This window comes from Phyllobates terribilis, unplaced genomic scaffold (genome assembly GCF_046119375.1).
Source record: "Phyllobates terribilis strain yellow unplaced genomic scaffold, ASM4611937v1 Scaffold_51__1_contigs__length_9155689, whole genome shotgun sequence".
In the NCBI taxonomy this organism is placed as follows: domain Eukaryota; kingdom Metazoa; phylum Chordata; class Amphibia; order Anura; family Dendrobatidae; genus Phyllobates; species Phyllobates terribilis.
This window is the reverse complement of record NW_027362811.1, coordinates 6,094,050-6,116,012: the sequence shown is the minus strand read 5'-3', so window position 1 is coordinate 6,116,012 and position 21,963 is coordinate 6,094,050. Positions and strand designations below refer to the sequence as shown.

Here is a 21,963-nt window from a genome sequence, read left to right as displayed (position 1 = left end):
AAATTGTACATTCACACCGAAGGCATCAAAACTATGAATTAACACATGTGGAATTATATACTTAACAAAAAAGTGTGAAACAACTGAAAATATGTTTGATATTCTAGGTTCTTCAAAGTAGCCACCTTTTGCTTTGATGACTGCTTTGCCCACTCTTGGCATTCTCTCTCTTCACACTATTAGAAGTTTGACATCCTTTTTTCTGATCATGTGTCCCTCCCATTCAGTCACAGGTGGTTTTAACTAGCTCTACCAGCCCATACATTGTAGGTTAAAAGCCCAAGCAGAGACATATTGTCCATACAGGCTTACAGCCCAAGAGAGGCATATCCAGTGGTAGCGTAGCATAGTGTAGTTTCCCATCATACGAAGGTGACCTTGGCATGGTTGATGGGCACACATAAATTGGCCAAATTATGCGCAAAAAACCTTCATTTTTCAAAGAGACATTAATCTAGACATATTTCTTATATATTCATGTATGGTGTGCCGAAGTTCATTTCGCTATTGAGATTACGTTTTTCTTCAGAGCACCCGAATAGACCGGTGAGCGACCCCTCTTTTTTTCTATTTACTATTTTTGGGATCCCGCTCCTGGAGTATTGCAGCAGGTACGTGTTCACACTATTAGAAGTTTGACATCCTTTTTTCTGATCATGTGTCCCTCCCATTCAGTCACAGGTGGTTTTAACTAGCTCTACCAGCCCATACATTGTAGGTTAAAAGCCCAAGCAGAGACATATTGTCCATACAGGCTTACAGCCCAAGAGAGGCTTATCCAGTGGTAGCGTAGCATAGTGTAGTTTCCCATCATACGAAGGTGACCTTGGCGTGGTTGATGGGCACACATAAATTGGCCAAATTATGCGCAAAAAACCTTCATTTTTCAAAGAGACATTAATCTAGACATATTTCTTATATATTCATGTATGGTGTGCCGAAGTTCATTTCGCTATTGAGATTACGTTTTTCTTCAGAGCACCCGAATAGACCGGTGAGCGACCCCTCTTTTTTTCTATTTACTATTTTTGGGATCCCGCTCCTGGAGTATTGCAGCAGGTACGTGTTCACACTATTAGAAGTTTGACATCCTTTTTTCTGATCATGTGTCCCTCCCATTCAGTCACAGGTGGTTTTAACTAGCTCTACCAGCCCATACATTGTAGGTTAAATGCCCAAGCAGAGACATATTGTCCATACAGGCTTACAGCCCAAGAGAGGCATATCCAGTGGTAGCGTAGCATAGTGTAGTTTCCCATCATACGAAGGTGACCTTGGCGTGGTTGATGGGCACACATAAATTGGCCAAATTATGCGCAAAAAACCTTCATTTTTCAAAGAGACATTAATCTAGACATATTTCTTATATATTCATGTATGGTGTGCCGAAGTTCATTTCGCTATTGAGATTACGTTTTTCTTCAGAGCACCCGAATAGACCGGTGAGCGACCCCTCTTTTTTTCTATTTACTATTTTTGGGATCCCGCTCCTGGAGTATTGCAGCAGGTACGTGTTCACACTATTAGAAGTTTGACATCCTTTTTTCTGATCATGTGTCCCTCCCATTCAGTCACAGGTGGTTTTAACTAGCTCTACCAGCCCATACATTGTAGGTTAAAAGCCCAAGCAGAGACATATTGTCCATACAGGCTTACAGCCCAAGAGAGGCATATCCAGTGGTAGCGTAGCATAGTGTAGTTTCCCATCATACGAAGGTGACCTTGGCATGGTTGATGGGCACACATAAATTGGCCAAATTATGCGCAAAAAACCTTCATTTTTCAAAGAGACATTAATCTAGACATATTTCTTATATATTCATGTATGGTGTGCCGAAGTTCATTTCGCTATTAAAATGATGCCTAGGTTGATTAAATCCGTGCTATGGTTCTTGTGTAATCTTTACTTTTATTGCTAAAACTGATATTAATGCAGAAATTCTTTTGTAACCTTGGCCAGATCTGTGCTTTGCCACAATTCTGTCTCTGAGCTCCTTGGGCAGTTCCTTTGAGCTCATGATTCTCATTTGGTCTGACATGCACTGTGAGCTGTGAGGTCTTATATAGACAGGTGTGTGCCTTGCCAAATCAAGTCCTATCAGTTTAATTAAACACAGCTGGACTCCAATGAAGGAGTAGAACCATCTCAAGGAGGATCACAAGGAAATGGACAGCATTTGACTTAAATATCAGTGTCTGAACAAAGGGTCTGAATACTTATGACCATGTGATATTTAAGTTTTTCTTTTTAATAAATTTGCAAAAATTTCTACATTTCTGTTTTTTTTTAGTCAAGATGGGGTGCACAGTGTACTTTAATGAGAAAAAAATGAACTTTTTAGAATTTACCAAATGGCTGCAATGAAACAAAGAGTGAAAAACTTAAAGGGGTCTGAATACTTTCCGTACCCACTGTAAACCCCATAAAACATTGAACATGGAGACTTTGGTATCAAATAATTTCTGTCCATGTTGTTTATTCAAACAAAAAAAATCTTTTATAAAAGCCTCAAACTTCTGTGTGTGAATCTAACATGATAGAATTTTACAGTCCAGAGAAGACGGGAAACATTCATATAGACGGTCGGTGGTGATGTAGTCAGTGACGGACTCTGGCCAAATATGTTTCTAGAGCTGTAGTAGAAGATGAAGATGTCGTCCTCATCATGAAGTTATTTCTCATGTCACGTGTAATGAATATCTCCTGCAGTATTACTAATGCCGACCCCAGTGTCCGTAAATGAGATGAGATTTAGCGTTATAGAAGATGAGTCTATGAGAAATGTATTTAGCTACAGACTCCGAGGAAGAAACTGCTTGTTGTCTGTGGCCTAAAATATGTAGGTTTTATTACCAGATGTAATGAAGAAAGATAAATACTGTAAAATAATTTAATCTCCTCATATGTTTCCCTTATTATCTCCAGTAATTGTATTATTACACAGAATTCTTTATGATGTTACATCGGCTCATCTTCTTCTCATTCAGGTCTCTACAATACCGGATCCTCTCAGTGAAGATCGTCTATATTAAGAGAATTTTTCTGAATGACCTATCAAGGATGGACATGGACAGAGACAAGATGGTGGAGAGGATATTACACCTCACCCTAGAGATCCTCTTCCGGCTTACTGGAGAGGTGAGAGATTCTGATGACGTCACATTACATCATTCTTATCTATGGGAATAACAGATGGACAGAACTGGAGAGGTGAGGACTCTGGAAATGTCTGTAGTGAGATTTATTAATGTGTCTCTCCATAACCAGGATTACACAGTAGTGAAGAAGACCTCTAGTGACCGGTATCAGGCCCCTGTGTCTGAGGGATGGGGAAGACCCCTGAGCCCAATCACGGAGCCTCCACCTCACCATCTGATACATGAGGACATTAATGACCAGAAGATCATAGAACTCACCTTCAAGATGATTGAGCTGTTGACTGAAGAGGTGACACTGCTGGGAATGCTGGGACATTATACAGTAACGCTATGAAGGGATCGGGGGATGACTCTATCATTGTATGTGTCAGGTTCCTATAAGGTGTCAGGACGTCACCATCTATTTCTCCATGGAGGAGTGGGAGTATTTACAAGGACACAAAGATCTGTACAAGGACATCATGATGGAGGTTCCCCAGCCCTTGAAATCACCAGGTAATAGACAGGACTAAACACACATGGGCTATAATTATCTGTATATAAACAATGAATTCATTCCCTGTATGTGTTTCCTCCAGATCTATCCAGTAAGAGGACAACACCAGAGAGATGTCCCCGTCCTCTTCTTCCACTCGACTGTAAACAAGAAGATCCCAATGTTCCTCAGCATCATCAGGTAGATGGAGAGAAGGTGTCATGAGATCTCCCCTATGATGTGTAGACGGCTGTGAAGGTCTTGTGCTCAGTCTTGTTTTATCCACCAGCATTATATGTTTTATACGTCTGTAATGAGAACTGTGGAGATGGCAGGTTTAGACCTGATCATAGATGTGACTTCTCCATCTGTCTGTGAGTTTTACAATATTTGTTTCAGGGTGAAGATCTGACCCATATTAATACTACAGAGACATATGTGAGGGGTGATGAGCGGTGTAAGGAGGAGATTCCTACATATGACTACCCAGGTGAGTAGTGACCACTAAATGCAGAGAAGTCACAGATTCTTCTCAGTCACCGGCTGTGGCTGCTTTATCAGTCGTGTAGTCTGGCGGTATCACAATCTTGTGATCACCATTTTGCCATTAGACCACAACATTCTCCTCCATCAAAAATTGTTCAAATGACTTTGGGTAACGAAAGCCCTTTTCTATAGAACTTACAACCCGGAGGATCCACCTATTCCCTGGGATTAGAAGATCTTGACTCTTACCTGCCCAGATCTGTAAACTACAAATCCAAATGACAGAGTACTTAGAATGTGCTGACAAGTTAGAAAATCACTATTATGATGGGCCTGTAAGAGAAAGTGGAGGGTAATGATGCTGTTGCCTTCCTATAAACCTGATATCTAATTGGATGAACCTGCCTTCTCTCCCTTATGTGCTGCTGAATGTCCTCATATGGTCCCTACAAGACCAGGTCCAGTCTTTCTGGCCAAACTTCACATTTATGATTGACAACATTAAATGTGCAGTGAGGGCCAAGTGTGAATTTCTGTACAATAACAACAGAGTTTCCCTTTATCCTGACTTTTCAATATCTTTTAAAATCGACTAACTAATATTTCTTCTTGAAACTCATCTGACAGAAAATATTGGCTCTTAGGATAGTTTAGATTGTCAAGAGCTACCGAGCCCCAGACTCTAATTACCCCAGAGAGGTTTCACCACTAGTTACTCATTGTTTACTGATGAAGACTGTTCAGTTTGATCATTTCAGTTGATGTGTTATTGTCTATACTCACAGTTTTTGACTACAGTAATTAGTGCCCAAAATACTCTGATTTAACCACTTCCCGCAGCCAGTCTTGTGTTCCTAATCAGGCCCCATTTTTTTGCATATCTGACGTGTGTCACTTTATGTGGTGTAAACTTTGGAATTCTTCTTAAATTATAACCGGAAATAAATGGACTTTATAAATTATTTTCTAACTTTTCTTGAATACGACAATACCCTATATACGGTTGTACGCTACTTTCTGGGCACATGGCAGGTTAAGATGGGAAGGAGCACCATTTAGCTATTTGACTGCTGATCTTGGTCTAATAGTTTGCAGATACAATGTATTGGGGTTACTGTTTGTGGTCACCTGGCAGCTCAAAACCTGGCCACCACGAACAGGCTTGGCGCTATCTACTCCATTGTCAAGATCCGAGGGATTGCCTTGGTCATCACCTTATAACCCCTCAACATGGATCTGGACTTACACCGAAACCTCTAGGCTTGTACCACGGTGTTACATGCTGTTCTATGGTGTGAGATGGCAAGAAGAATAGTCAGATAGCCGGGTCAGAACCAGGAGGGCAGAGAAAATACAAAATCAGAAGACACAAGAGTAGTCAGTAAACGGGCCGAGGTCACAACAGGAACCAAATACACAAGCCGGGAGCTGAGCACAGAGGACTGAACCAGAGGAGAACAAGGCTGGATCTGGCAGCTTCCGGCAATATGCTTCCAGCTTTAGTAGGGCGTGGTGCTCTCCAGTTGGCTGAAGCAGGGAGCAGATTACTCCAGCTGGACAGCACACACACCCATACTGCCAGACTCTATGGTACTACTGGTCCCAGGAACCCTAATCTTAGTGGCTGGATAGAGTCTGTGAAACCCAGAGCTTCTGGTTCTGACGTCTCCTCCATCACCAACGCCACCTGCAGAATGAATAACGCGGCTCCAGATGACAGAAGCAGACGTCGCAGGAGCAGATCTCAGAGGAGATGAGACACACCATTTGTAGAAGCCCTAATATGAAAAAATAACAGTATACCAGAGCAGTAGAAATCCCCATAAAGTGACTCCATTTTGGAATTTTTAACCCTCCGTGAATTAATCTATAGGAGTAGTGATTATTTTGACTCCACAGACACTTTCCGGAAATTAGCACGCAGTGGAGTTGGAGAGTAAAAATTACAAATATGTAATTTTATTGCCCAACACATAGTGCCCAGATTGTGCTGCAGGTCACACACACCGTGAATTAAGTGGGTACTTCTCACTATATTAATGCCAAATACATGGATGATAAATGTGGTTTGGGCACACTGCAAGGCTCAGAAGTGAGGGGGAGATTTGACTTTGGGAGAGTGGATTTTGCAGGATTGGTTGATGGAAGCCATGTTGCTTTTCAAGAGCCTTTGAGCCACTAATAATGTGAAAAACTCTGTTTTTCCACTGACAAATTATGGACCTGAGTGGGGACTTGTTTGTTGTGAGATGTGTAGAAGTTTTTGTTGGTGTTATTTTCACCTACATAACATTGTGACTTTTATTCCATATTTGGGAGGCTGAATGAACAAACAGTTGAACACCACGTTCCACTGGTTCATGCTATGAGATCTTAAATTAGACTGAACTGTCATTGTCCTAGTCAATAATTAAATATTTTTACATAACTTGCCATTTTTACGACAATTTAAGTAGAAATGTTCAAAAATATTAATTTCAAGAATATTTTTCTCAAAATAATTGGTTTTATTCTTGGCAGATGACTGTACCAGGAGATCAGAGGGACAGGTGACATCTTCAATTTTCAAATCAGATGAGCTTGAGATCTCACAGGATACAATTGAAGTGAATGCCATTACTCCAGATTTACCATCATCCCTTCACAGCAAAGATGTATCATCTGATCCTTTGAAACAAGTCCTGTCTTCTGATTCATTATCGACTACTAAGGAAAGTCAAAGTCACAAAATAAGAATTAAAAAACGAATTGCTCATAATAAAAAGAAGCCATTTTCATGTTCAGAATATGAAAATAGTTTTCCCGTCGAAAAGTCTTTTCTTAAACATCGAGACATTCACTCAGCTGATAATAGATTTTTTTGTTCCAAGTGTGGGAAATGTTTTAACCAGAAATCAGATCTTGTTATTCACCAGGGAACTCACACAGGGAAGAAGCCATTTTTATGTTCAGAATGTGGGAAATGTTTTACAGAGAAATCATATCTTGTTAGTCACCAGAGAATTCACACTGGAGAGAAGCGTTTTTCATGTTCAGAATGCGGGAAATGTTTTAACCGGAAATCAGATGTTGTTAAGCACCAGAGAATTCACACAGGGGAGAAGCCTTTTTCATGTTCAGAATGTGGAAAAAAATTTAACCAGAAATCACATTTTGTTAGTCACCAGAGAATTCACACTGGGGAGAAGCCTTTTTCATGTTCAGAATGTAGGAAATGTTTTACACAGAAATCACATTTTGTTAGTCACCAGAGAACCCACACAGGGGAGAAGCCTTTTTCATGTTCAGAATGTGGGAAATGTTTTACAGAGAAATCATCTCTTGTTACACATCAGAGAACTCACACAGGGGAGAAGCCATTTTCATGTTCAGAATGTGGGAAATGTTTTAACCAGAAATCAGATTTTGTTACACATCAGAGAACTCACACAGGGGAGACGCCATTTTCATGTTCAGAATGTGAGAAATGTTTTACAGATAAAAGAAATCTCATCACACATCAGAGAACTCACACAGGGGAGAAGGCTTTTTCATGTTCAGAATGTGGGAAACGTTTTACAAAGAAATCAAGTGTTATCAATCATCAGAGAACTCACATAGGGGAGAGGCCATTTTCCTGTCCAGAATGTGGAAAATGTTTTACAGAGAAGCCGAGTCTTATCAAACATCAGAGAATTCACACAGGGGAGAAGCCTTTTTCATGTTTAGACTGTGGGAAATGTTTTACAGAGAAGTCGAGTCTTATCAAACATCAGAGAACTCATATAGGGGAGAAGCCATTTTAATGTAAAATGGTTTGTGAAGAAATTATCTCTTCTTAGTCGCCATCGCAGACACACAAGGGAGAAGCCTTTTTTATATTCTTAATGTGGGAAATGTTTTACTTGGAAAGCCACACTTTTAGCAAGAAAAAATCTTGATAATAAGTGAGTGCGTCTTATAGATGCTAGGCAGCTTCCTGTGACCGAGGAGAACAATGAGACGCTGTCCTTCCAAATCACTGAGAAAATTTCTATTGTTTCTCCAGCCCCACACTTATCTGATTGGTGCAGAGCAGTAGAGGAAGGTACCGGGACCTGTACAGAGGATGATCTACTGAGTGAGCAGCTAAAGAACCTTCCACCCGACTAGCTAAATTAATTTTCAGGTCATGTAACACTGTTTTACATATCTTCAAAAGTTGTCAGGTTTAGTAATGAAATGAGCCATTTCTTAATGATTTTGACCTCCTGCATTCAAAGCTGATAATAAAATTTTTTAGTTTCTATGAAATCAAAGAGTTTTCCTTTTACTGCTCCATATAATTAATACAACCTAGATCTGGATAGAGACTATCCAAGAAAACCACTTTAGAACAAGATAATAAAGAATAATAATTTTATTTAGACAAAGATTAGTTAAAAACCCTGTGCCATAACAGAAAAATGGCACGTAACAAGGTGATACAAGGAAGGATTATCAAGTGAGACAATACAGGGAGCAGCGAATGTGCTTAATACTTGTATGGTTTAAGGTGCATTCAATAGTGCCTATCTCTATGTCAATTGAACAGTGATCACCATCAGTCCGGCATATAGATACCTGATCAAACCTGTGCAAGTAGTATTTGACAGCAAGAGATACAAGGCTAGTAAGAGGTATTACCCTCATTCCTTACCCATAGTCACAAGGCACCATCGCAACTGTCCGGTGCCTTGTGACTGTGGGTAAGGAATGAGGGTAATACCCCTTACTAGCCTTGTATCTCTTGATGTCAAATACTACTTGCACAGGTCTGATCAGGTATCTATATGTCGGACTGATGGTGATCACTGTTCAATTGACATAGAGATAGGCACTATTGAATGCACCTTAAACCATACAAGTATTAAGCACATTCGCCGCTCCCTGTATTGTCTCACTTGATAATCCTTCCTTGTATCACCTTGTTATGTGCCGTTTATCTTTTTTGGCACATGGTTTTTAACTAATTTTATTGCTTGTCCATGGCCGCACCCCAACGAGGGATCCACCCTCCAAGGACAGGGAACCATCAGGCTTTAAAAGGGGACGGTTCCTTTCCCCATGTCAGTTGGTTTCCTGTCCTTGAATGGTGAGCCTCAGGAACGGCGGTTCCAGAAGATAGAATTTTTTTTTTTTTGTTTTGGGCTTTTTGCCTCTTTTCCCTTAAAAAGGGGGACATACCTGCAGGCCAGAGCAGCTGGATGCTGGCGACAGGATAAACGGTTGGCTGTGGGTGCGGGCCCCGTGGCTCCACACACCAAGGGTTGCTGCTCCCTGTCCCAGCGGAGGCTTGTGGTCTTTCATGATGATGGCCCGGCGATGCCATGCTTTGGTTGGTGTCTGCCGGGTGTCCGGGGCTGCACACACGTCTGGCCGGCCGGAAGAGGCAGGTCCAGGTGACAAGTGCACCGGACTTCCGGAGGCGGACCTATGACGTCACGCACGGCGGCGCTTTCTGATAGGCGGCCGCCGTGTTTCCGGTATGCACACGTCAGGGGGCTGTCCCCGATGACGAGTGCTCTGGTCATGTGACGCACCCGGACTTCCGGATTCAGGTCGGGAGGTGGGCTGCAGGGAGCCGAAGCACTTCCTGATAAAAGGCAGGAGAAGGGGATGGAGCAGTGCCTCAGTACTCCACTCTACTTCTGCCTGTGCCTTTGCTCCAGACAGCAAGCAGTGCTCCTTTCAGCAGCCATGAGTGGGACGGAGGCTCCAGCAGAAACGGGGTCTCAGAAGATGACGCACCGCAGCAGCAGTCATTCTTCCCACAAGACCTCCAGAGGAGAATAGTCACAAGACAAGGGTCCTCCCCTGGCTTCAGTACTTCTTCACATCTGATGGGTGAGAGAACTCCAAGAATGTCATTTATTGAATGGTTTTCCCTGTTTTTTCTCTTTTGTCCTTAGACTCAGAAAAAATCTGGGAAGTTAGCGGCTACATCTAAACCCTTGCTGTGTAGGCTCTGAGTGTGAGCTCCCGGTCACCTGGGCTAAGAAATTATGCAGAGCCTGTATAGAGCAGACCATTACGGAGGAGGCGCCAGGTTTTTCTTCCAGACTGCAGTCCCTAATTAGGTCGGAAGTTGAGAATACCTTTAAGACCTTTTCTCAGGGAAAACAGCCGACTTCTTCTAATGTGTCCCCCCCAGCCCTTAGAAGACTCAGATAGATCGGAAGGAGAGTGTGGGTCCTCGGGGGCTTCTTCAGCATCCTCTTCAGATGACGACTCCAGTAGATGCCACTGTTTCTCAGTTGAGGAAGTGGGTAATCTAATCAAAGCCATCCGATCCATAATGGGGATTGAGGAGGAGAAGGCGCAACCATCTAAGATGAATTTGATGTTCGGAAGGTTGGGGCAGAAAAACTGGCGCCTTTTCCTTCTGGATGAAATAATCCAGGCCCTGATAACCAGAGAGTGGAAAAAAACGGATAGGAAAGGTGCTCCTACAGCTTTCATGAAACCCAAGTATCCCTTTGAGGAAGCTTCTTGCTCCTCTTGGGATAAAGCACCCAAACTAGATGTAGCAGTGTTGAAAGCCTCAAGGAAATATTCTTTGCCATTCAAAGATATGGGTACGCTGAATGATCCCCTAGACAAAAAAGCTGACCAGTTCCTCAAAAATACCTGGGAGTCATCGGCAGGTGGACTGAGACCGGGTATTGCGGCCGTCTATACGACCAGATCCCTGATGTTCTGGCTAGACCAACTCGTTAGCCAGCTGAAAGACGGGGTTCCTAGGGAGGAAATCTTGGCCTCAGTCCCGGTCATACAAGGGGTTGCAGAGTTTCTAGCAGACGCCGCGTAGATTCCGCCGTTTTGGCAGCAAGATCCGCAGCCTCTTCCAATGCAGCCAAGAGGGCATTGTGGTTAAAGAATTGACCAGGTGACCTACAAACAAAAAATAAACAGCCTCCTTCCTTGTGAAGGGCAATATTTATTCGGAGCAGCCCTCGACGACATCCTGGAGAAGATGGGGGATAAGAAAAAAAAATTCCCGGATTTTTCTTATTTCTCCTTCAAGAAACCCTTGCGGACCAGAAGATACCCAAGGAAGTATTCCAAGAAGAAAGACCAGTCCAGTTGGTCTGACCGAAAAAGGGGAGGAAGAGGTTTCATGTTTAAGGGGTCCTCCCGTGACTCCAAGAAGGTCTCCAAATGACGCTTTTCCCCTTGTGGGAGGTCAGCTCTCCCACTTCTTCCTAGCCTCGGTACGGATTTCCTCGAGCGACTGGATTCTAGACCTCATAAAATCAGGGCTGAAGCTGTGGTTTCCATATCTTCCTCCAACGAGGTTTCTCATCACTCCTCCCAGAGCATCGCAAGACGAACAACGGGCGCTGGAGAGCGAAATCCAAAGTCTCCTGGACAAAACAGTCCTAGTTCGGGTTCCGGCCCAGGAGGGTATTGCTCTTAAATAAATAATAATAATCTTTATTTTTACATAGCGCTAACATATTCCGCAGCGCTTTACATACATTATCGTCGCTGTCCCCATCGGGGCTCACCATCTAGATTCCCTATCAGTATGTCTTTGGAGTGGTAAAAGAAAAACAGACAGTTCTTTCAGAACTATCCTGAACTTAAAAAACCTGAACGATTATCTAGAAATCCTGACTTTTAAAATGGAGTCAATTGGGTCTGCAATAAAATTGCTCTTTCCAGGCAGCCACATGGCTGTCCTGGACTTAAAAGACGCATACTATCATATTCCCATATGCGTCCAGTCCCGGCAGTTCCTCCTGGTAGCAGTTCAGGTTGATTCTCAGATCAGGCACTTTCAGTATCAGGCCCTTCTGTTTGGCATAGCAATCGCCCCTCGAATTTTCACTAAGGTGATTTCGGAGGTATTGGCCCATCTTCGGGAAAACAGAATTCTGATTGTGCCATATCTGGACAATTTCCTGATAATCGGAAAGCCGGCTCAGCATTGTTCGGACCAGGTTCAACAAGTCCTCAAGATGTTGCAGAATCTGGGTTGGCTTATCAACCTGGACAAATCAAGACTGACTCCATCAACGTCTCAGATTTTTCTAGGACTTATATTGGACATACAAGAGTGTTGCCTTCCACCAGACAAAGTGAAGAAGATCCAGACTCTCGTATTGAAGGCCATAGAATCACTGACTGACTCTGAGGCGGGCCATGTCATACCGGGAGTACCTTGGGCTCAAGCCCATACCAGGACTCTACAAAGGGGTTCCTGATTCTCCAGAATGTCCCAATGTCAGAATCTGAAGGGCAAACTGACTCTACAACCAGCTACACTGCAATCTCTCCGCTGGTGGTTGGACGATTCAGTACTGTCCACAGGAGTCCCCTGGTGGTCCCCAGCTACAAAGGTGGTCACAACAGATGCTAGTCCTTCGGGATGGAGAGCCCACTTAGATCAGTAGATGCTTCAGGGGGGTTGGTCAAGTTCTCTAAAAACCAGTTCCTTCAACATGGAGTTGGTAGCTGTGGAAAAAGCTATATAGGGGTTTCTGCCAGCATTACAGGGCCAACACGTCAAGATCCTGTCTGACAGGTGTCGGTAGCATATATAAACCACCAGGGAGGGACCCGGTCCAAAACACTAATGGATGTAGCAGGACGAATCCTTCTTCTAGCAGAGACACATTTAGCCTCCATCTCTGCAGTACATACAGTGCATTGTGAAAGTATTTGGCCCCGTTGAACTTTTCTACCTTTTGCCACATTTCTGGCTTCAAACATAAAGATATAAAATTCTAATTTTTGGGGGAAAAATCAACAACAAGTGGGACACAATCGTGAAGTGGAATGAAATTTATTGGATATTTTAAACTTTTTTAACAAATTAAAAACTGAAAAGTGGGGCTTGCAATATTATTCGGCCCCTTTACTTTCAGTACAGCAAACTTACTCCAGAAGTTCAGTGAGGATCTCTGAATGATCCAATGTTGTCCTAAATGACTGGTAATGATAAATAGAATCCACCTGTGTGTAATCAAGTCTCCATATAAATGCACCTGCTCTGTGATAGTCTCAGGGTTCTGTTTCAAGACGAAGTTCGAAGTTGTGGCGAAGTTTAAAGCCGGATTTGGATACAAAAAGATTTCCCAAGTTTTAAACATCTCAAGGAGCACTGTGCAAGCGATCATATTAAAATGGAAGGAGACCACTGAAAATCTACCAAGACCCGGCCGTCCCTCTAAACTTTCATCTCGAACAAGGAGAAGACTGATCAGAGATGCAGCCAAAAGGCCCATGATCACTCTGGATGAACTGCAGAGATCTACAGCTGAGGTGGGAGAGTCTGTCCATAGGACAACAATCAGTCGTACACTGCACAAATCTGGCCTTTATGGAAGAGTGGCAAGAAGAAAGCCATTTCTCAAAGATATCCATATAAAGTCTCTGAAGTTTGCCACAAGCCACCTGGGAGACACACCAAACACGTGGAATATGGTGCTCTGGTCAGATGAAACCAAAATCGAACTTTTTGGCTACAATGCAAAACGATATGTTTGGCGTAAAAGCAACACATCACCCTCAAAACACCATCCCCACTCTCAAACATGGTGGTGACAGCATCATGGTTTGGGCCTGCTTTTCTTCAGCAGGGAGAGGGAAGATGGTTAAAACTGATGGTAAGATGGACGGAGCCAAATACAGGACCATTCTGGAAGAAAACCTGTTGGAGTCTGCAAAACATCTGAGACTGGGACGGAGATTTCTCTTCCAACAAGACAATGATTCCAACCATAAAGCAAAATCTACAATGGAATGGTTCAAAAATAAACATATCCAGGTGTTAGAATGGCCAAGTCAAAGTCCAGACCTGAATCCAATCGAGAATCTGTGGAAAGAGCTGAAAACTGCTGTTCACAAACGCCCTCCATCCAACCTCAATGAGCTCGAGCTATTTTGAAAGGAAGAATTGGCAAGAATTTCCGCCTCTCGATGTGCAAAACTGATAGAGACATACCCCAAGCGACTTGCAGCTGTAATCGCAGCAAAAGGTGGCGCTACAAAGTATTAACTCAAGGGGGCTGAATAATATTGCACGCCCCACTTTTCAGTTTTTAATTTGTTAAAAAAGTTTAAAATATCCAATAAATTTCGTTACACTTCACGATTGTGTCCCACTTGTTGTTGATTCTTCCCATAAAGATTAGAATATTGTATCTTTATGTTTGAAGCCAGAAATGTGGCAAAAGGTAGAAAAGTTCAAGGCGGCCAAATACTTTCACAGTGCACTGTATAAGAGGGAAGGACAACAGCAAAGCAGATTTCCTCAGCTGAGTACACCTTCACCAGGGCGAGTGGGTCTTGAGTTAAGCAGTATTCCACCAGATTACAGTCATGTCCCCACCATAGGTCTATTTGGAGCCAGATCCAACCGAAAAAGTGGATAGCTTCTGCTCCCTGGATCCCAGGGATTGTCCATTTGCAGTAGATTCCCTACTGATCAATTGGGATTTCAGGCTAGCTTATGCCTTTCCCCCACTAATTCTGATACCGACAGTCCTCCGCAAAATTCGGGAAGACAGAGCATGGGTAATATTGATAGCCCCCTTCTGGCCAAGGAGGCCATGGTTTTTATGGCTCCAGCAGATGTCAGTCTCCGATCCCTGGGTCCTTCCGGATCTTCCAGACCTCCTCTCCCAGGGGCCAGTCCATCACCCGCAGGCAAACAGATTACACCTGACTGCCTGGAATTTGAAAGGGAGCTTCTGAGGAGTAGGGGGTTCTCTGCTGAGGTATCTTTGACTCTCCTCAAATCTAGAAAGCATGTAACTTCCAGGATTTATCACAGGACTTCACAGATCTGAAAGGGGAAGTCCCAATTAACTTAGTTTTGGAATTCCTACAGAAGGTGGTGGAGATGGGGATCTCAGTAAGCACTCTCAAAGTCCAGGTTTCAGCCTGGAGCTCTCTATAACTTCAACTTAGCAGGGGACCCTTGGGTTTCCCGTTTCATAAAAGCATGCGCAAGATCTAAACCTGTTCAGTCCATTAGCTCAGCCCCTTAGGATCTTAACCTGGTACTCTCAGCATTAATGGAATCCCCCTTTGAACACTTACAGGATGTTCAAATCAAAATCCTTTCCCTTAAGACAGTCCTCTTAGTAGCCCTGACCTCCACTCGGCGGATAGGAGACATTCAGGTCCTCTCAGCAGACCATCCCTTTACCCTGATTCGAGCTGATAGGGTAATCTTGAGATCTGACCCGGCATACCTCCCTAAGGTAGTCTCTACATCTCACCGGTCACAGGAGATTGTCCTGCAAACTTTCTGTAGTAGCCCCACCAACGATAAGGAACAAAAATTACATTCCTTAGATATTAAACGCTGTCTAGAAAGGTACCTAGAATCCACTAGCTCCTGGAGAAAGGATAGGTCCCTTTTTGTCTGCTTTCAGGGACAAATGAAGGGATGTAGGGCCTCCAAAGCCACACTAGCTCGTTGGGTTAGGGAGGCTATCAGTATGGCCTAATCTGCAAGCGGCAAAGAAGTGGAGAAGAATATCAAAGCTTATTCCACAAGGGCTGTGGCTACTACCTGGGCAGAAAGGTCAGGAGTATCTATTAATCAAATCTGTAGAGCGGCAATGTAGTCTTCTACATTCTATAAACACGAAAGACTGGATCTTTCTGGTGCTGATATCACCTTTGGAAGTAGGGTTCTACAGGCTGTGGTTCCTCCCTAATTCTACACTTCTCTGTAATTCTCTCGTAGGGGTGCTGTCATGGATGACCGATAAACACGTAATTACTAGTGTTGAGCGAGCACTAAAATGCTCGGGTGCACGAAGCTCGGGCCGGGCTCACCGTGATACTCGGGTGCTCGACCCGAGCAACGAGCCCAATGTTAGTCTATGGGAGACCCGAGCATTTTTGCGGCCGCACCCCCGGCAGTCTGTAGAAAGCCTAAAAAGTGCCCAAAACGATAGTGACAGTGCTCAAATGACATGGGGACAGCATGGGGATCGCCCCAGGAAGCATTTCTGACCCCCAGGTCACTGCTGTCAACAATGTGGTCAGAGGTATTAAGCCACTTTTAAGGGCTCACAATGAAACGTTCAAAAACTAAACTCAAACGGTTTTCCTGTGAAATATGTTAAGGAACATCCTTTCCAGGGTAAAGACTTGTGTATAAGGTAAAATAAATAACCAAAAACAAAAATACTCCTCCACAGCTTGGGCTATGTTCACAAGTAGCATTTTTTTAATGCGTTTTTGCACTTTTGTATTGCTTTCAACTGTGACAAATGCATTCACCGGGAAATGTCATTTTAACATTTTACAACCTTATCTGGCCATGTGCTGTGTGACACATGCATACAGTGCTGAAAAGACATGGGAACAGCATGGGGAAGACCCCTGGAAGCATCTCTGACACCCAGGTCACTGCTTAAAAGTGTGCCCATCAGAAGTGATCCTTGCGCATCAGAAGATGCAGACTTGCAACTATCCCCGTGCAAGTCCTTGTCCCACGGAAGTGTTCAATTGTACCTCCCCCATTCCTTGCAATGCAAGCGCAAATATGCAGCCAACCACCCACCCACCCGCAGGCTGCAATACTATACTGCTAGCTTTCACTTGAAATGGGGCCTTTTAGTTTGGAGGAGGCCGAAGATGGCCACTACCTCATGGCTACGTCAGCAGCGAGGTATCCATACTCAGTCCCCAGCCGCCACTATTTGTCCTGGGAACCTTCCCTACACTTTTCTTAGCCTGATTATTACCAAACATATAGAAGGATTGCAAACCCAAATCATCATCTCATATTTTATAATGCCATTTAAGGCCAAATCCAAGCAAGAGAGAACAAACTTTAAATCTAAATAAATGCTCAGACAAAATATACTTCAATCATTAAGTAAAATCATTACATTTTATTAATCAATCAAGATACCAAAAAACCAAAACATATCTATATGAACTCATAGACAAAGGACAATTAAAAAAAAGGCAACAGGTGTATGCAGCATTGGATATCAAAAGTAAGACACAAATAGAGGATATCAAATGAATAGATTCTATTGTAAGCACAAGGCACTGACTCCAATAAATTACAAAGAGCACATTAGCATATTTAGAAGTCACTAAAAGGTGCAAAATACAAATAAAAAGACTATTCAAATAGTGACTCAGTGCTATGCTTTTCACCCAGCTAAAGACCTTAGATAGCAATAAACAAAAAGGTCTGTGGCCAAACAAAAAAATGTCTGCTTACCCAGGCATTCAAATCTCAAAGAAGGACTATAAATCCATCCATAAATATAAAGTGCAGTGCACATAAAGTGACAAAATATAAGGATGACTCATACTCAAAGAGACTGCATCTTAGACATTAAATGATATACCTGGATTCATGCTGCAAGCACCATGTGCGATACTAGCCCACACTCCAATGCGCGTTTCACAGATATGCTTCCTCAGGGAGTGATACTCAATAGGATATGTGTAGTTCTTAAATACCTTGTGAGGATCATGTGATCCATCAAAGCAGATGCTTCCTACCGGGCGCATGATTGCATCCTGCCGCGATGACCACGCGCCCACTGCGAGCACAGCCGCGACGTCACAGAGAGGCGTGGTCGCGCCGCACGTGACGCCACGTGCCGAGCGCGCGCCGGCACGCGTGGGCACAGCGGAACGATGACATGCACATGTATCCTGGAGCCATATTGCTAGAGGGCAAGCAAAAGGGCAAGCCCTCTTAAACCAAGACAAGGCAGGTAAATAATCAAATGCAGACAAATAATTAGCACTAAATTACCCAAATCCCAGGTCCATTGCTAATAAATATATGAATAGTAAAGATCTTAATTACACACATAAAGATAATAAAAACAATGCCTCATCCAATGATATGTATACAATATAGCAGGTCCACATAAATCAAAAAGTACTGTAATCCATAAAAAAGGATGTAAATCACGATTAAGCAATACATGGCCAAGGCTGTCCCAATGTTGCCGGAAAGATAGAACATCTAATAGGTGGTTCCTTTAGCATATCATCATCAAAGGAAATTCATAACAAGAGGATATGGATATAGTTGGAGAGCCATTAAAGGAATATGACCATAAATCCTAGCCACACTACTGGAGAGAAAAAAATGCGTTAAATCAAACATGGACAAACACACTCACAATTCTAAACGAACCAATTAAAAATCTTTATGTATATTCCTATGACTAAGGACAATATATAAGTGTAGCGCCCCGAGGGTTTGGCCGCTACAGGGGTATTGCACCTCAGACCAGAGGTGTGATATTCCATTCCCAGGTAAGGATGGAGTATGGACCAGGGCTCAGTTAGCTGCATACAGCACACACACCCCATTTCCGAGGGACAGCTCAACGGTGCTCCCACTAGACAGAAGTGCAGGCACGACCGACTATGTCCCTGTCTGGAGTGGGGAGGGGGGTGGAACACCCAGTGCTGTAGGGGCAGATAGGGGTTGGTTCCTGAGTGTAGGTAGGAGCCCACTGGTTGCTGGTCACCTGGGCTCATGGTCAGAGGGAGGTATAAAAGGTGGGCACCATCTTAGTTCTGAGTCAGTTCAGCCAGAGGAGAAGACAGGGAGTAGAGGCTCTGTAGGAGCTCTACTCCAGGAGGGCCTAGTGAGAGGCCGAGGAGGAGGTGAAGGGGAGCTGGGATTTTGGCTCATCTCAGCTCCAAGAGAACGGAACAGAAAGGAACAGAGAAAGAGAAGGAGAGACAGAGAAACAGAAGGGCTCAGGAACAAGAAGGTGGAAGGGACCCTAAGAACCCACGAGAATCCAGGGTGCAGGGTCAGGCAGATTAAGGCTACCGGATCCCAAGTTGGTGGAGGAGAAACTACCCTCAGCCAAAGACCGGTCGTCGTGATCATTTGTTGGTGCGACACCTCATCAAACCTGCTAGGAAGGCACCATATAGGACAGCGGAGGACGGGGCCCACGTTTAACCGCGCAGGTCCGCGGCAGCTGGACAAAAGTGGATCACTGGTGAGGCAGGCCAGAGAAAGGATTAAAGGGGGTCCTGTGCCATGCTCCTGAACTGCCTGGGAGTTGACCGAGCCCCTCACCTGGTGGACGCAGCACGGCTCAGGCGGTCACTGCCGACGGAAGTGACCCGGAGTACCTGAACTGTGAGTAAAATACATTGGACTGCAGTGCGTTGTCTGTGTGCTCTTTCGCTCCTCCAGCACTATCAGTACTGAGACTCTCACTACCATCACTCCCACCATCCACTACACTGCCCTGGGGCTGCACTCCTCCCGTGGGGAGTCACACCACCTCAGCTGCACCCACCATCAGCCCCAGCAGTCTGCCTTGCAGCGGCGGTTCCTAATAACCGCAATCCACGGGTGGCGTAGTCGGACATTATCTGAAGCACGTAGCAGACTACCACTGGCCTGACCACCCTGAGCCGCGGGATCGGGCCGCCACTACTACTACTCCCAGCGTCTCCCTATTGCCCGGTTCCGCGTGCCCCACGGCCCAGGGGGCGAGTCAGCTTTGGCGTAGTCGGCAGGATTTCGTGCCTGCTAACAACGGGTACTGCGCGCCTGAAAAGAGACTGTTTCACTGTACTAAAGATGGCGCCCGCCCCAGAAGAACGAGCGCCATAATGTGCGCGCCAAAAGACCACAGGAGGCCACCTCCCATCGTGGGCCGGGTCCCATAATGGCGCCAAAGAGGAAGCCCGCCCCCAACAACCATGAGCACGGCTGTAGAAATGTCCGTCAACGTGGGGGGGCTGCCCCTGAGAGTGATTGTCAGCAGAATGCCCCAGGACCACCCCCCATGGGGGCGGAAAGAGAAGAAAACTGCGGGGCTGGGGGTGGTCTGGATCAGTCACACCAGACCGCACCCGAAGGTAGAGACAGGAACCAGCTCCAGCGCCCTGGCGCGTGGCCTGCTGCAGGCCGAATTCCCATGCAGCTTCACGGAGCTGCTAGCACACCTCCCCAAGGAAGACCCCGAGTATGTGCGGGCTGCGCTGGAGGAGCTGGACTGGAGGATGGTCCGGGCGCAGCGGGACGTGATTGCCGGGTGGAAAGAAGAAATGGCCCGGCGGGCTGTGATCCTGCAGCAGGAGGCGCCGTCAACATCCAGCGGCACACCAGCCACCGAGGGCAGTGAAAGCAGAGCGGAGGCCGAGGACGACGCCGCGGAGGAGGCCGCGACAGCAGAGGCAGGTAACGGAGACGCCCCTACCCCGAACCCTGGGGCCGCCGACCTGCCCCTGCACCCTGTTGCGGAGCCCAACGTACCTGAACCCGCCATCGACACCGTGCCTCCACCGCTACCAACCGGTTCCCAGGCCATCGATACCGCCAGCGAGCCCCGCCCCACGCCGTGCCCTCTGACCCCGGGCGTGATCAGCAGGCCACAATCGCAGGCCCGGTCGCAAGGCCTAGCGCCCCCGGACGCCGCCCGTCGACGGGAGTACTGCCGCCAACAGCTGGAGGTGTTCGAGAAGGAGCAGCGGGAGCGGCGCATGAAACAGGAGAAGCTGCAGGCCCAAACTGCGGAGCAGAAGATGAAGGCCCGACGAGATCCCCGAACTGCCCGCGGTCCCCGAGTCACCGGGACTGTCGTGAAATTTCACATGGAACATGGCTGCGGTTTCATCCGAGACCCTGAGACCATCAGCGACGTGTTCGTGACTAGGAGGGATGTAGAGAGCCACCTGCCAGAAGGTCATCGAGGGCGGGATTTATATCCAGGAGACGTGGTGTCCTACACCCGACACCAAGGCGTGAAGGGATGGTACGCCGTCCACGTCCACAGAGTAGTAGAGGAGGAGGAACAGCACTACTCGGACTCTGAGTACCAGGAGGGCCCGGACGGGCCTGAAGACTACCAAGGCGAAGGAGCATATGGAGGACACTGCTACTAGTAAGTAGCCACGTACCGGTGTGCATAGTTACCCGTCAGGGTATCAGAACTGTTTTTGGGACTGTTCCCGTCTTGAAAGTGTGGTCCCCGTTGGGACAAATATTGAACTGTTACCTGTGTGCCCCTCATTCCCCACCAGGCTGAGGACTGTGAGCAGCCATTCCATTCCCAAAACTGACCGAGGACTGAGAGCGGTCAACCCCTTGTACATAGTTGCGCTTCCTAAAGCGCCCCCTACTGGTTTTATACAAAAACCGCAACGTCTACCTCAAGACAAGTTTACTGGACTGTTGCACCTTTACCTGGTCGCAAGTTGCACCGCGGCCATGATCCAAGAATCCAAGAATGTGCTTTACTTAAAAATGTTTTACATGAGAAAGTTTTATATGCTGCTAAGTGATAATGCAAATGTTTTACAAGATGTTTTATATGACAAAAGAGTTCCAGAGGCATTAGCAAAGTGTTTTATAATAGTGACAAGAAAAGAAAAGCGTTTCCCATAAAGGGAATTGAACCATGTTGCCTGTTTTCTGATGTGAAAAGTTTTAAAAAGTTTTTGCATGTCCTGTAATTATCTGTTTTTGCTCTTTTCCAGCCCGAGGACGTGCTGTGCTTTACCAGGGGGGAATGTAGCGCCCCGAGGGTTCGGCCGCTACAGGGGTATTGCACCTCATACCAGAGGTGTGATATTCCACTCCCAGGTAAGGATGGAGTATGGACCAGGGCTCAGTTAGCTGCATACAGCACACACACCCCATTTCCGAGGGACAGCTCAACGGTGCTCCCACTAGACAGAAGTGCAGGCACGACCGACTATGTCCCTGTCTGGAGTGGGGAGGGGGGTGGAACACCCAGTGCTGTAGGGGCAGATAGGGGTTGGTTCCTGAGTGTAGGTAGGAGCCCATTGGTTGCTGGTCACCTGGGCTCATGGTCAGAGGGAGGTATAAAAGGTGGGCACCATCTTAGTTCTGAGTCAGT

General features: G+C 45.4%; 1 pseudogene; it reads left to right on the top strand.

Moving 5' to 3' along the window:
* Positions 1–2,992: 2,992 nt before the first annotated feature.
* The window catches only part of LOC141191708 (uncharacterized), a 76,383-nt pseudogene continuing 57,412 nt past the window's right edge, over positions 2,993–21,963 (top strand).